At 43.2% G+C, this 17,875-nt stretch overlaps 1 protein-coding gene across 2 annotated transcripts in view; it reads right to left on the bottom strand.

Moving 5' to 3' along the window:
• Nucleotides 1-17,875, bottom strand: part of CDH11 (cadherin 11) — a 188,232-nt gene that overhangs the window by 94,021 nt on the left and 76,336 nt on the right. For both annotated transcript variants that reach the window (XM_003417081.4, XM_010596699.3), the window contains exon 2: nt 9,723-9,847. The gene's annotated coding sequence lies outside the window, so the exon portion shown is untranslated. The remainder of the gene's footprint in view (nt 1-9,722; nt 9,848-17,875) is intronic.

Genomic DNA, 17,875 nt, shown 5'->3' with positions numbered 1-17,875 from the left:
AAGAAAAGCAAAATTGTGCAAGGGAGTGGAGGTGGAAAACCTCACAGCTGAGTCCATGAATGACCAGTCATATGGGACAGATGAGGGATTAAGTGTGAGGATGCCATCAGAAGCTTCTGGAAATGAGAGAGCATCAGTGTTCAGTCATGGCAGGTCTTAGAAACCAGACAAAGATCTTTGGACTCCATCCTGAAAGGGATGGAAAGTTTCTAGAAGGTGTCAGATTAAGCAGCTTGATACCACTCGGATTTGAGAAAAAAAATCAAGCTGCAGCTCATAAAAAATGGATTGGTGAAGAGAGCATTGAGCTGGGCATGCTCCCAGGGCCCTGAGCACCAGTCACCTGACTAGTTCACACATGAACACATGGTGCTTGCCACCATTGTGTAGACGCAGGAGTGGTGGGTAGGTCTGACTTAGCTCAGACCTTTAACAAGGGTGAAACTACACAAGCAACAAAGGAGTTTTTATTCCTTGCCCAAACCGTTGGTTTAGGGCAGTGAATAACAATCTTCTTGGGTCCATTTTTCAAGTGGAAATTCTGAAGAGGGGTTGGGAGTGCTGAGTGATCTGAAACAGTATCTACGATGGACAGAGCCGTGATACTTCAGGAAACTTGCTGAAGTATCAGCAATTTAGAGAGGCAGCTTCTCAGTAGCCCTTGCAAGTACGTGACTGAATTCTTAAAAATTTGTTTTATATATACATATAAAAGAAAACGGTATATGTACTGTCGCTATGGTAACCTAACAGCATTTGGAAGGGTGCTTAGATTCTAAAATTCAGCGCCTCTTGAAAAGATGAACTTCCTGGCCCCTCTGCAATTTCTCTCAGGCTTCCAAATGAAGGCATCGCCAGGTGTCTGGCTACAGCTTTCTCCATCCACAATTAATTGGTGGCAGATTTTAGAATGACTTGTTTCTATTCCTTCCCTGTTCTCTTAAACCACCCTGGGCCCAAAATCTCCCATAGTACAAGGGGTAAATGGAGTTAGTAGCCTCCGGAGAAAATGGTGATTCTGTGGCTTTAGGAATCACGTGGGGCCACAAAGGGCAGAGAGGCAGTGGTCTGATTTTCTCTTGAAACGCTCTGGGGGCAGCCAGGCCTTCCTGATGGACCCTCTTTAAGGAGTAAGACTTAGACAGGGTCAGAGAATACCTCCACTGGCATAAGAGTTCTGTGAGAACAGGAACCTCAGTGATCTTATGCACAGCTGCACAAGTGAACTTAGCACAGAGTAGGCATTCAATAAATATGTGTTTAATGTATGAATGGGTGAATTAATGAATGGCCAGAATGTTTCTCCTTGGAGATTCTACTTCATCACAATCAGGTTCAACTGCTTTATTCACACCAACCAACCAACCAACCAACCAACCAACCAACCAACCAACCAACCGTCATTGAATCGATTCCTACTCATGCCAACCCCATGTGTGTGGGAATAGGACTGTGCTCCATGGGGTTTTCAATAACCGATTTTTTAGAAGGTCACCAGGCCTTCCTTTTGAGGCACTTTGGAGTGAACTCAAACCTCTAACCTTTCAGTTAGCAGCCAAGTGGATTAACTGTTTACACCGCCCAAGGACTCCTTATTCAGCCCAGACCTGTCTAAATGTCTAGGACCCCAGAAATCAGGAGGCCTTAACCTGCAGGAAGTACGCACGTGTCTTGGCGGAGAGCATGCAAGGCTGCCATGAAGGCTTTTGGGAGTTACTTGATGAATGAACAAATGAATACCTGAAAACAATCCCCCGAGGCGCAGAAGTACATGGTGCAAACCCATACCACACTGTCTTACCAGGTTACTTCCTGCCTGTCAGCATTCAAAGTCCTTCCCAGGCTGAGGACAGAGTACCCCTGGCCATGCTGCACACAGGAAGTGCACAGATCACTGGAGCAGTGCTCAGCCGCTTTGATCTTTAAAAGGTGGGAATCCTACACCAGCCTTTGAGAGGCCCTGGGGGCTCTGATAAGAACAGGGGAGTCAGGGGCTCAATGGCCAGCTGTTTGAAATGAAGTGATTAGATTTCATCTGGGCTGTCTGTTCCCACCCTGGACCTGGGACTCAGGAGGAAGCTTGGAGAGTGTGCTTACCTGCCGGAGACAGTTGCTTTTTCCTGAGCACTTGATGAGACAGGGCAAGGCCCTTTCCCAAAGATGAGCTGGAGGTAGGTATCAAATGGCGCAAAGAGGGACTCCTCCTGTCATCTCCATCCTGAGATGAATTTGCCCTTATGGCATTGTAGGGACACTGATACCAAGAGGAACATGTTCTCCCGGTTTCAAGTTAATCTGGTTTATCTCTCTAAGTGCTGGGAAGAGGAAGTTTTAAGTAACCGACATCCAAGCCGTACCTTGACTGGGAATAAACTTTTCAACTAGTAAAATCACTGCATGGGACACAACAAACTGAAAATAAAAAAATCAGTGACACTAGATGAAGCATTCATAAGAATTCATTGCATTACTTTTGCAACATTCCTGTAGGTTTGAAAAGTTTCCAAATATATATAGATATATACACATACATATATAATCAATCAAGCATAAGCAAAATGAGAAAGGAGAAAGACTTAGTAAAGGTTTTGTGTTTTTGTTTTTAATCAAGGTAAAGAGCAGTGTGTAGAACAGTTTTTATAGTCAGATACGAATGTGGAGGAAGCAACTATTTAGATGTATGCGTTTTTATAACAAACCGAACTCATTGCCATTGAGTTGATTCTGACTCACAGTAATCCTATAGGACAGAGTAGAACTGCCCCATAGGGTTTCCAAGGAGTGGTTGATGGATCTGAACTGTCAACCTTTTGGTTAGCAGCCGAGCTCTTAACGACTGTACCACCAGGGCTCCAGGAAAATCTCTGGAAGGTCACACACATACAACTGGAAACGGTTGCCTCCAGAGAGCGAAATTGAAGGGGAAGAGACTATGAATTGAAGAAGACTTAATTCTTTGCAGACCTTTTTCACTTTTTTGAATTTTACACCATAATTTATTTCTTATCTATTTAAAGATAAAAATAAAACCAAGCAAACATTTTATTGGACTCCCCACCTAAACATGACAAACATTGGCTCTAGAACTTCTGTACTGTTCCCTTTGCCTGATAAATCCTTCCCAATCTTCTTTTCCAGGTACATTCCTGCTCATGCTTCAGGTCACCTCCTCACTGAAGCCTTCCATGATTTCCTCCAGCAGAGTCAGCCCCTCTTGCTACTGAGGGTTGTGGCAGGCACTCTCTGTTAGGCCAGTGCTTTCTCTTCCAAGTCTGTTATCAAAAGGGACCCATGGGGCTGTCCATAAGTAACTGTGTCATTATTGGCAGGCCAGGCTCTATCACAAGAAGGGAGGCTCTCTGAGGGTGAGGCTTAGGTTTCATTGGTGTATTGGTACACATGTATTTGGTTCACTGTTGTATCCCCAGTACCTAGTCCAGAGCCTAAAATAAGGATGGTTCTTAAGAGATGATTAATAAGTGACTATATTCAAGATTTTTGTTTTTTTTTCTCCCCATGTAGACATTTAGTGGCATACTGCTGCTTTAGCCAGAATCAGCTTGTTGTTGTTGCCGTTGAGTTGATTCCAACTCATAGTGATCCCATGTGACAGAGTAGATATGCTTCATAAAGTTTCCTATGCAGTAATTTTTACAGGAGTCAATCGTCAGGTCTTTTGTCTCTCAGAGCAGCAGGGCGGGTCCAAACCACCAACTTGTTAGTTAGCAGCCAAGTGCTTAGCCATCTGTGCTGCCAGGGCTCCTTGGAGCTTAGCCTCCATTAAAACTCCAGTGGGGATGTCAGATGTAGGCAGAGCAAAATAACTGTAGTAATAACTGTCCTCCTCCTCCCCACCACAACTTGGTCAGGTCTGAAAGCCAGGGTACAAAAGAATTGGAGGAGACATATTGGCCAATAGGAGGTACTACAATGCTGTACCTCACTCAAGCCCTGGCTTTACCCATTGCTAATCACGCAGCCCTAGGCAAGCTCTTTAGCCTCTCTGAACCTCAGTGTCCTCTTCTATAAGAGGATCATAATAACCGCATGTACCAGTCAGTTTTGGTGACGTCAAATTCAATAATGAACGTGAAGCACGTGGGCGTTCTCAAGAAAATATTGACTATCATTGTTATAAGGTGCAGTGGTTAAAAGCTCGGCTGCTAACCCAGAGGTTGGTGGCATGAACCCAACAGCCACTCCGTGAGGGAAAGACGTGGCAGTCTGTTTTCATAAAGATTACAGCCTTGGAAGCACTTTGGAGCAGTTCTATTCTGTCCTATAGGGTCGCTATGAGTTGGAATCGACTTTGATGGCAAAGTTTTTTTTTTTGTTTGTTTTTTTAATCATTGTTGTCATCAGTAGTGGTCTTGCTTTTTGTCCATCATTAGTTAAATAAGGCAGGATGGAAGACCCACAACTTGTTTGAGATGTTTCCTTTAATATTGATTCTGGGCAGAGGCAGCACGTTCACGTTGCCTCGCCTACAAGTGCTTTATATAATCATTAGTTGATTGCAGTGGTGGCAGTCACATTGTACAAGATCTGCAAAGCAGTCCCAAGTGAACTTCGTGTCTGTTTATGGTTCCAGTGACACTAGCTACAGATGGATACAGGGCCTGTTTCTCCACAGTGGCCCAGATCCTGAAACAGGAAATGTGCGTTCACAGACAGGCCCAGCCAGCGCAGAGCAGCAAGCAGGCTGCCAACATTTCAAAATGTCAGAGACAGTGCAGAGCCTGATGAATTCTCTAGCACAGGTGAGTTGCCCCCAAGCAGCTCCTTGGAACTGTCTTCTATGCAAATGAGGGGTAATGGATGACCTGTGACCAGTGCCCCCTGTTGATATCACTCAGGAGGTTCTCAATGTGTGTAAGCTTTTCATGAGCATAAAAGCAAGTCCCTTTCACTTCTCCAAGACATTAATTTCTGTACTAAGTGCTCTGCTAAAAGCCCAGCCAGGCAGCAGGGCTGAGAAGTCCTATCCTCTAGCTACCCAGGTAAGTCCTTCCTACTCCGAGGAGGTACCTGAGTAAGACAGGTGTAAGAAAGAAGCTCAAATGGATTTCTCTGGAAGTCAGCCAGGCAGCCAAAGAGCTGATCCTGTAGGCCATTTCACCACCATTTGTTAAAAATTTTTCTCTCTGTGTCTCTCTCTCTCCCCAACCTCTCTCTCCATCCTCCTCTGGGCACAAAAAAATTCCTATCTCTAAAACAAGAAGCTTATACTAAAAGATGAAAGGGCTATTCTATTGTAGCCATGCTGCAGTTCTTTAAGATGGCTACATACATTAGAGTATTTTCACCTTTCCTCTCCTTGGAAATAAAAGCTATGCAGAACTCTTCAACATAGGCTGTTCTGAATGTCTATGTGGGAATAAGAATTTTAAAAAAGTCCAATAGATTTCCTAGAAAAGAAATTAAATTCAAGTACTTTCTATTTAACTTTCGATTCTGCTTCATCGATACCGCATCCTAATTGTTCCATGATCAAGAAAAATAGGAAATGTCAGTTGCATATCCTATTAAAGAATTCAAAGGGCCGATGAAATGAAGAGACCCATTTGGTTTGGCAGAAACGAGGTGGTCATCATTCACGGACGTTTCCACAGGAGGGATGCACTCTGTCTGCTAAGCCGGGCTTCAGAGCAACTGAGTGCAAAATATGTGAATGAGAAAAGAGTCCGTCATACGATTTCCAAGTCCTATCAGCGCTTTGGCAGGGAAGTACAGCTCTGTCTCCACTAAGACTGTTTTCATTACCTGGTTTCCACCCATAAAAATATTGACCAGAGCATGGGAAAAAGAACGGAGGGCTCCTCGAGTCAAAATGTTGTCCCCAAGCAGACCGACACTGATACACCAGTGTAAAACACCTGGGAAATAGCCAAGGAGTTACGGGCCTTGGTCGTACAGTGGTTAAGAGCTTGGCTGCTATCCCAGAGGTCGACTTTCAAACCCACTAGCTGCTCTGCAGGAGAAAGGTGTGGCAGTCTGCTTCCATAAATATTCAAAGCCTTGGAAACCCTACAGGGAAGTTCTACTCTGCCCTATAGTTTTGCTGTAAGTCAGAATTGGCTCAACGGCAATGGGTTTTTGTGTTTGGTCACAGGGAGGACCATCTATCTAAAAATGGCTTGTCTGGGCTATAGAAAAAGCCTCTGGCCTCATGCAGAAGAAATGTCTTTTGTCCATAACGTAGCAGATTCACGCCAGGGACAAGCAGAAGAAGGCCCTGGTAAAAGACATTAAACACACACACACACACACACACACAAAAAAAAAAAAAAATTGCTGTTGAGTTAATTCTGGCTCATATCGACCCTATAGGAGAGAGGAGAACTGCCCCCGATAGTTTCTAAGGAGCAGCTGGTAGATCTGAACTGCTAACGTTTTGGTTAGCAGCTGAGCTCTTAAATTACAAAGTCAGACTCTTCAGGTTTCAAAATCCTGGCTCTGTACTTACGAGGTGTATGATCATAGGCAAGTTACTTATCTTCTCTAAATCTCAGTTTTCTCATTTATAAAATTTTGAATATTAATAGTAAAAAAAAAAAGTTGCTGTGGAGTCTATTCTGACTCACGGTGACCTCATCAGCTTCAGAGTAGAACTGTACTTCCATAATGATTTCAATGGCTGTGAGCTTTTGGAAGTAGATTGCCAAGTCTTTGTTCTGAGGCACCTCTGTGTGAATTTGAACCATCAACTTTTTGGTTAGTAGCTGAGCGCTTCACCATTTGTGCCACTCAGGGACTCCATATTAATTAAAAGAAAAAAAAAAGTTACCTTCGAGTTGTTCCGACTCCTAGCAACCCTATAGGACAGAGTAGAACTGCCCCCTAGGGTTTCCAAGGAGCAGCTGGTGGATTCGAACTGCTGACCTTCTGGTTAGCAGCTGAGCTCTTAGCCACTGTGCCGTCATAGTACCTACCACGTATAAGACTTTTGCAAAAAATAAGGGAGAGGATATATCTAAAGACCTTGGCATGGTGCCTGGCACATAATAAGCACTCAAAACCTGTTAGCGGCCGTTATTCTGACTTTATTCTCTATGGTAACATTAGCCTGCTCCCCACCCCCATTCCTTATCTTCTATTCAAAATATACTGAAGGCAGTCTCTATTCATATATTTAATAAATATTTCTTGAGAGCCAACTTTGTAGTAGGCACAGTGTTCGCAACTGGGACCATGGTGTTCTCAAAATTAGTTCTGCCCTCAAGAGCCTCCAAGTCTAGCTGGGAAGACAGACAACTAAATAGACAATTATGCATGAATAGATGAAGCACAGGGCATTTTAACTGCAATAAAGCTATACTGCAAGATACTGTAATGTTGGATAAGTGGCATAATTCAGTTGTTGAAAGCCATAGTACTGTAAAACACAATGAGTGAACTCTAAGGTAAACCATGTTGTTGTTGTTGTTGTTAGGTGCCATCAAGTCGGTTCCAACTCATAGCGACCCTATGCACAACAGAACGAAACACTGCCCGGTCCTGCGCCATCCTTACAAACCCTGTTATGCTTGAGCTCATTGTTGCAGCCACTGTGTCAATGCACCTTGTTGAGGGTCTTCCTCTTTTCCGCTGACCCTGTACTCTGCCAAGCATGATGTCCTGCTCCAGGGACTCATCCCTCCTGGCAACACGTCCAAAGTATGCAAGATGCAGTCTCGCCATCCTTGCCTCTAAGGAGCATTCTGGTCGCACTTCTTCCAAGACAGATTTGTTCATTCTTTTGGCAGTCCATGGTATAGTCAATATTTTTCACCAACACCACAATTCAAAGGCGTCAACTCTTCTTCGGTCTTCCTTATTCACTGTCCAGCTTTCACGTGCATATGATGTGATTGAAAATACCATGGCTTGGGTCAGGCGCATCTTAGTTTTCAAGGTGACATCTTTGCTCTTCAACACTTTGAAGAGGTCCCTTGCAGCAGATTTACCCAATGCAGTGCGTCTTTTGATTTCTTGACCGCTGCTTCCATGGCTGTTGATTGTGGATCCAAGTAAAACGAAATACCTTGATAACTTGACACACTGTGTGGATCATGACGTAAACTATAGACTTCAGTTAATAGTAATATCTCAGTATACTGCACTAATGCAAGATGTTAATAACAGGAGAAACTGTGTACAGTATGTGGGAGCTCTGAACTTTCCGTACAATTTTTCTGTTCACCTAAGAATGCTCTAAAAAGTAAAGTACATTGAAAATAATAAATAGAACAGAATGTAAAAGATAGACAATTACAACTCGTAGCTCAATCACAGGGGATCAGAAAGAACTCTTTATAGAGGTCATGATAGCCAAGCTAAGGTATAAGGATGAGTAAGAGTCAACCTGTGAAAGGTTCAGAGACAAGAGAGATGTTGGGGCTTTGAGGAACTGAAAGCTGTGCCTTGTGTGTACTTTCTAGATTGGACGTGTACAGTGAGGGCCAGTGGGAAAGGGGAGTGTCTGAGAGATGACTCTGGATGGTGAAACCAGGGGCTCCATCATTAAAGAGTCCAAGAAGCTTGTTAAGGAGTTTAGGTCTTTATTATTGAAATGTATTAAGTGGAGAAGTAATATAATATCTGCACGTAGGAACATTGCTTAGGACGTGCATGGAAAATGGATCATACTGAAGCTGCAGGAAGTAACACAGCAGGCAAAAAGACCTAGTAGGTAGCAACTGCAATAATCTAGGAGAAGAAGAATATGGCTTGGATTTGGATTTGGAAATGGAGCAAGGTGGAAAGATTTCAGAGGTACTGAGAGAGGACAGTCAATAGGAATCAATATGAATAAACTGCCATTGGAGACGAGGGGCTGAAATGCATAAGGGATTCCTCCCGTGTTTTTGGTCTGGGTGATTATGATGCTCTTCACTCACTAGGGAGTGAAGGTTTAAAGGATAAAATGATTGTTTGGTCTCTGCATTTGAGGCATCTGCCAGACATTCACACAGAGATGACCCATAGACACTTGGATAAATAGGTCTAGAACTCCAAAGTATGGACAGCCATGCTGGTAGAAATAATTCTTAAAATTCTATCTGGATATCTGGAAATCCTATAAAAACAGCTCCAGTCACTACCAAGTAGATGGAGAAGGTAAATGGATTCTTGGAATCCCAAGATGTCAGAGCTGTTAGAAATCCTAGATCCAACCACTCTTATGGCCCAGCAAACAGCTCATTTGTGTGAGGGTACACAAACAGATGGCAGAACTGGGCCTGGGACTTGCAATCAGACCTCCTGGCCCATGATCTAGTGCTTTGGCTCTTGAGGTCTACAGGGTTCAGCCTCCTAAACTCCTCTTCCTCTTGGGATAGTAGCCATCTTGTTCGTATTTAATGAGTTATTTTCAAAAGAAAAAAAGAAGAAAAAACCAACATGGCAGTCCTCTGTTAATCTGTCTAGCTGAGTTTTTGCTAAAGACATAACCTCCAAACGTTCCTTTTTTCTCCTCTGAATCTGTGCCAAAGAGATGATCATTCTTGTATTGGCACATAGTCAGTACTCAATAAAGAGACATGAAGAGTCACATTCTTCAAAACCCAAGAAAACAAGCCTTTCCTCCCCTCTTCAATTTTACTTAGCTTTTTGGTGAGGATCCAAATGAAGTCAAGTTTGTGGAGATGGCCCTGGTGCATATAGGTCCATCTCCACATACTTTTTTTTCCACATACGTAATAATCCTATGTGAGTCGCTCAGTAACGTTGATCCATCTTACCTTCTTTACCCATTGGATACTTGTTGCCAATTTCTATAATACACTCCACCCATCTGATTGGTCACTCAACAAATGACAACAGAAAAGAAAGTCACAGGGCCACTGAGCCAAGAACACAGTGATTTCTGCAAAAGACAAAAAGAGAAAGAATTATTAGTAACCCTAGAGATGATATGAGCCACTAAAGTGATACAATGCTATGGAGTGGCTTATGGGGGAAATTTCCACATATGTACACAGCCAGACAAGGATTCCCTCAACACAATGAAACACAAAATGAGCACTCCAAAGTAGATATGCCTTCGATAATTCTGAAAGTCCCCATTCTGTTTGTTCTTCAAGGACAACCTAACTTATATTCCTTCTCAGAAGCCTTCCCTAGTTCCCTATTACCTGAAGTCAATCACCTCTTTCAGACGCCAAACTCCCATGTCATTTCTCTTTTGGCACTAACTACAACTACCAATTAGTCACTGATCTGTTGTTGTTGTGTCCCATTGTGTTGATTGTGACTCACGGCAACCCTATAGGACAGAACAGAACTGCCCTACAGAGTTTCTTAGGCTGCAATCTTTATGGGACAAGATTGCCAGGTCTTTTCTCTCATTCATGTTTTCATCAATCATGTACCGTTCATCTACTATTTGCCAGGGATGGACCCTGCTAGGCACTGGGAATACACTATTGAATAAGACGGGCTTTTCCCTTATAAGATCACAGTCCAGAGGTAGAGAGAGATATATAAACAAATTATTACAATGTGTAAATTGAGGAAAATTTAACACGGATTTACAGCTACCACAGGTAGGCGGAATTAACCACACCTGCATTTGGCACGTTGATAACACAGATGACAGCAATCATACTTAGCCTCTTACAACATGCTGGGTAGGCGCTTTGCATGCATTAACTCACACTAACAGCAAATCTGCTGTAGAGCTAGTTTCTGATAGAACCCACATTCTGTCTGATTGCAAAGCAAGTAAGTGCCTTCCTTCCTAAAGCGAGAAGCACTGTTCGGGTGCTGCCAGACCCTTGTGAAATGATAGGCTCAAGGGCAAACAAGGACAGTGGTGGCGGTGGTGGTAGGAGATGCCATCTCCAGGCCAGCAGACCAAAGCACTGGGCTGACAGAGCTGTAACTCTTCTCAAAGGCTACAGTTCTCCCTACTAGATCATGCACTGGCTTTTCTCTGTGGGGGCTGCATTCCACCAGGATCCTGATCTGATTCATCTCCACATTTCCCAGTGTCTAACACATTTCCTAGCCTAGAGCAGCTGTTCAATGTATATTTGTTGAGTGAATGAAGAGAAGAATACGGCGTGTCTGAACAGCTGTCGTCTTAAAAACGGAGGCACTGAACCAAGGAAGGTGCCGGCTGGCATCACTTCCTGAACACACAGCATAAAGGAGTTCTTCAACGTCCTTCATCCCTAGAGCGTCTACCTTCTAGGACAAACTCAGCCTGCAACGGAGGCTGAAAGAGCTTCGTACTTTGACTTTGTTTATTGTACTTAATTTCTTTCTGGATCCACTTTTCCCTGTCTCATCCCAGTTCCACCTAACTGCTCCCCCTACACAACTTCCTCCAAAAATTAAAAACCCTCCTGAGTGAAGTATCTTCTAGAATTTGTTCATATCACTTTGTTTTGGTGATGTGAGCAAGAACAATAAAAATGTCTTCTCGTGTGCTGTTCCCAGGATGTCAAGGACAGAGCACCAGTGGTATTATTCCCAAATGGGCATGGAGTCAGGGAGGAACAGACACAGGGGGCAGATCACACAATGTACAATTGATGAGGAAGGACCCTACTTTGCAACCATGATACATGTGATAGTCAGTCTCCAAAAATGGCTCCCCAGTGAACACATGGAGTCTCCAGGAGTTGCAATAGACTCAATGGCACAAGACAACAACACAGTGATGAACCATACCTCCAGGTATCCATGGTCTTCTACAATCCCCTTTCATATGAATCTGAATTGACTCCAGGTAACTAATGCAATACGGCAAATGCGAAACTGAACGATTTCAGAAGTTGAGTCCTAAAAAACCTTGTACACTCTGCCTTGTGTTCTTGGAAAGCTTGCCCTGGGAGGAGTCAGATGCTATGTCATTAGTCTGAATACTCTGAGACCACCATGCTGTGACGAAGCTCCAGCTAGCCATGTGGAGAAGCTGCACAGATAAAGGCTGAGATGCCTGACCATCTCCAGCTGTTCCAGCATCCAACCTGAGGTGCCAGACATCTCAGTATAGATATCATCTTGGAATCCAACACTGTCTAGATGTCATACTCCCCACGTATGAACCACCCAGAAGTCCTGTCAACCTCCATAGCCAGGAGAGATAGTAATGAACTATTATTATAAGCCACTACCACCACCCATCTGTCATACTGTGGTGGCTGTGTGTTGCTATGATGCTGGAAGCTGTGCCACCAGTATTTCAAATACTAGAAGAGTCACTCATGGTGGACAGGTTTCAGCAGAGCTTCCAGACTAAGACAGAGTAGGAAGAAAGGTCTGGCAATCAAATTCTGAAACTCAGTCAATGAAAACCCTATGGATCACAACAGACTACTGTCCAACACAGTGCTAGAAGATGGGCTCCCTAGGTTGGATACAACTACACAATAGCCACAACAATGAACTCAAACATTCCAACAATCATGAAGATGATGCAGGATCAGGCAACACCTCGTTCTGTTGTATATGAGGTCACCATGAGTTGGAACCAACTTGATGGCAACTAACAACATAAGCTCTTAAATTTTGGGGTGCTAAGTTACTCAGATTGGAAACCCTGGTGGCATAGTCGTTAAGTGCTACAACTGTGAACCAAGAGGTTGGCAGTTCAAATCTGCCAGGCACTCCTTGGAAACCCTACGGGGCAGTTCTACTCTGTCCTACAGGGTCGCTATGAGTCGGAATCAACTCGACAGCAGTGGGTTTAAGTTACTCGGCACCAGAAAGTTATAAAAAAAAGGAATGCATAAACATATATTCAGGGGTCTCTGGAATGCATTCTCTTCATACACTCATAACCATTCCTTGATGGGTATCATGTACCCACCTGACCCTATAGCTTAAGAAGGTAAGATTAATGCCCAAGGTGTACAGCCAATAACGCCTGAGGTAGGATCAGGATCCAACACTACAGACCCACAGCCTGCACTCCTTCTGTTTTCCTCCTCCAGTCTCTAGATAGTCTGTTACTATGCAGCTGTATCTATGGGTGGTATGTTTCTTAAAAGATCACTATTCCAATTGATAAAAACTAACCGAGCCTCACTTTGCCGTGTATTCTTTACCTCCCTTCAAAATATTTCCCAAAAAACTCCTTTCATTGAAGCCCGCATAACCAATTAAGAGCTTTGGAGGGAAAGCCAAAGTAGATGGGTGACTTGTCTATGAATTCCAGGGACATTTAGGGAAGAGGGGCTGCAGATCCTGTGAAAAACGCTGGTATACAACTGTACCATGTTTCTTAGAAAAGGGAAAAAAAAATGAACATAAGAAATTTAAGTTATTCTTCATACTTTCAGCAAAATTGATGGGGGAAAAAAAATTTTGTTTGCATCCGGGAGGGCTGTGTGGGTGTATGGCTGGTCTTCTGTCTCTGGATTGGCATTTTTGGTTGGAATGTTTAGTTTCTCTCCTCTACCTTGCGTGACCCAAATCATTAAGTGCTCCCCTACTAGCTGAAAGGTTGGCAGTTCAAACTCACCCAGAGGCACCTTGGAAGACAGGCCTATGGATCTGCTTCTGAAGGGTCACAGCCTTGAAAACCTTATGGAGCAGCTCCACTCTGCACACATAGGGTTGCCATGAGTCAGAAGCGACCCAACGGCAACTAATAACAACAACCCCACATGTCATGACTCTCCTAGGCCAGAAATCATGTGTTCCCTGCTGAGCCAGATACATTACTGTATCTACTCTCTACCCACTCTCAAGGCTTCTCAACGTCACTTTCAAGGGGCTGCGAGCCATCACAGGCCCCCTTAAGAGCACAGATGCCCTGCCCATGCAGCCCCTTGCCATTTCTGTGCTTGGCTGTCCACAACACTAAGCCTCTTAGGGGCATAGACACTACATGTCACGTATTATTTCAAAGAGATGGAGAAATCAGGAAAAAGGAGACCATTAAGTCAAGTGTGTAAAGCGGGATGGAGAAAGTACCTGGAGGGCATACCAAAATTAAGGAGGAAAGCCACAGAAGGATGCAGGTGTGACTGTGGCAGCTCCTCTTTGCAGAGCTCTGATTGTGCAGAAGGCTGCGTACATACAGGGGCCACTACCTTCTCTTTGATGCAGGAAACTCTGGTTCAGTCTCTCAAGAACTCAGTTCACCAGCTATGGACAACCGATCTTTGGCAAAAAGTCAAAGTCCATTAAATGAGGAAGAAGATAGTCTCTTTAACAAATGGTGCTGGCAAAACTGGATATTCATTTGCAGAAAATGAAACAAGACCCATACCTCACATCGCACATAAAACTAACTCAAAATGGATCAAAGACCTAAATGTTAAATTTAAAACTATAACTGTTCAAGAAAAAAAAAGCACAGAGACAAAAGCTAGGGACCCAAATTTATGGCATAAATAGATCAGGAAACATAACTAATAATACACAAACAGCAGAAGAAAAACTGGACAACTGAGGCCTCCTAAAAATTAAATACTTATACTCATCAAAAGACTTCACCAAAAGAGTAAAAAGAACCTACAGGCTGGGAAAAAAATCTTGGCAAAAGCATATCTGACAAGGGTCTAATCTCTAAAATTTATACAAAACTTCAATACCTCAACAACAAAAAGACAAAGAATTCAATTAAAAAAATGGGCAAAGGACATGAACAGACACTTCACCAAAGAAAACATTTAGCCCTTCAGCCAAAGATCAGACAGGCCTGTAAGACAAAACAAGACCAAATGGGCACACCAGCCCAGGGGCAAGGATGAGAATGCAGCAAGGGGCAGGAAAGCTGGTAACGGGGAAACCAAGGCCGAGAAGGGGAGAGTGTTTACATGATGTGGGGTGGACAACCAATGTCACAAAACAATATGTGTATTAATTGTTGCTCTGTAAACCTTCATCTAAAGTACAAAAAGAAAACATTCAGGCGGCTAACAAACACATGAAGAGATGCTTGCAATCATTAGCTATGAGAGATGCAAATCAAAACTACAATGAGATACCATCTCACCCCAGCAATAATGGCACTGATCAAAAAAAAAAAAAAAAAAACAAGAAACAAATATTGGTGAGGTTGTGGGGGGATTGGAACTCCTATACACTGCTGGTGAGACCATAAAATGGTACAACCACTATGGAAAATGGCACGGTGCTTCCTTAAAAAGCTACAAATAGAAATACCACATGATCCAGCAATTCCACTCCTAGGTGTATATACTAGAGAAATAAGAACTGTGACACAAATAAACATATGCACACCCATGTTCATTGCAGCATTATTCACAATAGCAAAGAGATGGAAACAACCTAAGTGCCCATCAACAGACGAATGGATAAACAAACTGTGGTACATACATACAAAGGAATACTACACAATAATAAAAACTAATGATTAATCTGTGCAACATCTCACAACTTGGATGAATCTGGAGGACATTAAGCTGAGTGAAATAAGTAAATCACAAAAAGAAAAAACTATATGATATCACTATTATAAAAAGGCAAGAATAGGTCTAAACACAGAAAGAAGAACATTCTTTGATGGTTGCCAGGGCTGGAAGGGGGAGGGAGGGAGAATCACTAACTAGATAGTAGACAAGTGAAGGGAAAGGCAATACACAATATGAGGAAAGTTAGCACATGGCCAAGGCAAAGACAGAACCTGAGAGATACGCAAGAATAAAGGGCAACTGTGGTAAATACTGGAAACCCTGGTGGCATAGTTAAGTGCTACAGCTGCTAACCAAAAGGTCAGCAGTTCAAATCCACCAGGCGCTCCTTGGAAACCAGATGGGGCAGTCCTACTCTGTCCTATAGGGTCGCTATGAGTCAGAATTGACTCGACAGCAATGAGTTTGGGTTTTTTTTTGGTGGTTAATACTATAACATATACAACCCTGCCACAACAGCAATACAGAATAATTGGTGAGAGGATACACAGGTAGATATGTATGCTAAATAGGAGTGGGAGGTCATACCGGAGTGTACCTGTGTGCATATATAGGTATAGTTGTGGATGTTTCTACATACATACTTGTATGTGGTACATGTATATTCATATACATATTAGAGCACATAGACAGCACAGTTATGGATACTTCTTAGACATATCCAAACACAGAACTGAGTCACTGGGCTTGAAGGCTAAAGACCATAGTCTTGGGGCTCATCTAGGTCAATTGGCGTAACATAGTTCATTAAGGTAATATTCCATATCCTAGTTTGGTGAGTAGCATCCAGGGTCTTAAAAGCTTGTGAGCAGCTATCTAAGATACAACTATTGGTCTCTTCCCACCTAGAGCAAAGGAAAGTGAAGAAAACCAAAGATTCAAGAAGCAATTAATCCAGAGGGCTAATGGCACACATGAACCACAGCCTCCACTAGCCTGGAACCACAAGAACTAGATGGTGCCCAGCTACCACTGCTGACTACTCTGACCAGGAATAAAGTGGAAGGTCCCGGTCAGAGTAAGAGAAAAATGTACAACAAAGCTCAAATTTATAAAAACAAAAGAAACAACCAGACTTACTAGTCTGATAGAGACTGGAGGAACCCCTGAGACTACAGCCATAGGATACCCTTCTAACTTGGAACTGAAGCCACTCCCGGAGATCGCCTTTCAGCCAAATAACAGACAGGCCTATAAAATAAATAACACCTGTGAGAAATGTGGTCTTTAGAACAACCCATTATAGGAGACCAAAAGGGCAACATTTGCCCAAAAGCAAAGATGAGAAGGCAGGAAGGGGCAGGGAAACTGGATGAATGGAAACAGTAAACCCAGGGTGTCAACAGTGAGACTGCTGATACATCATTGTCATGGAACAATTAATGTATAAAGTATTGAATGGGAAACTAATTTGCTGTGTAAACTTCCACCTAAAGCACAATAAATGATCCAAAAAAAAAGGAAGAACTCTACTCAAATCAAATGGCTTGGCTAACAGAGCTCCATGCATGGATCGTCTTCTAGGCTGTGAGCTTGGCCAGACCAGAGAAGCGCCAGGATTACAGTCAACAGCACAACAACAAAAACACCACCATGCAGTGCTGGGGGAAGGGGACAGGGCTGAAAGTGTACGTCAATTAAAACAAAATAATTTCCTTCCCACTTGCTTCACCAGTGCATTCCCCATAATCCCAGACCACCTGCTCTGTGCAAAACAACGGGATAGGCACTGCAGATGAGTGATAAATCAAAAGGGAAAGAGTTGCCATGAACTGGAGTTTTCTGTGCGTCAAATATATTTAATCTTCAACACAGCTCTAGGAGGTAGTGACACTTCCATTTTACAGATGAAGAGACTGAGGCTAAGCAGTAAATACCCAAGTGCATCAAGCAAGGGAGCAGCAAGCTGGGCTGGGTAACTAACAAGTCTGTTCCCTTCCTACTAGCTTTAGATCTCACAGGAGACTCACTGCCCAGGGCAAATCATGCGTGTTCCTCTGGCATGTCCACACAGATAATTTCTAGCTCTGGTAGAGCAACACAACAGGGAATTGCCGATATTTTGGTAGGGAGCTGACCAAAACAAGTCACGGTTAATTAAATACAATACAGTGAAACCTGTGAGGGCTGGAACTCGACAGTACTGCCTTGTTTTTCTGGGTCTTGCAAGTGTTCTGCCTTTGACAGAGTGTAGCCCCCACTTTTCTATTGCTTTCTATTTAGTGGAAAAATATTGGCTTTTTCCTTCCCTGGCAGATTTCCGCCTTACACAGACTCTGGCTTTCGAAGCTTTTACTGTACTTAGTATGTCAGAGTAGCACAGCCTTGAAAACCCCGTGGAGCAGTTCTACTCCACACACATGGGATCACTGTGAGTCAAGATCGACTCAACAGCAACTAACCAGTGAAATGTCAGCGTTTTGAAACTTTTCCTGGGCAAAAAAGGCAGCAGCAATGGCCATATACTTCTCTGTGGGTCTAGAAATACCAAGCTGCCTTGC

The sequence above is a fragment of the Loxodonta africana genome, chromosome 21 (assembly GCF_030014295.1).
Source record: "Loxodonta africana isolate mLoxAfr1 chromosome 21, mLoxAfr1.hap2, whole genome shotgun sequence".
Classification (NCBI taxonomy): domain Eukaryota; kingdom Metazoa; phylum Chordata; class Mammalia; order Proboscidea; family Elephantidae; genus Loxodonta; species Loxodonta africana.
The sequence above is the reverse complement of the archived record's forward strand: the minus strand, read 5'-3'. Positions and strand labels throughout refer to the sequence as shown.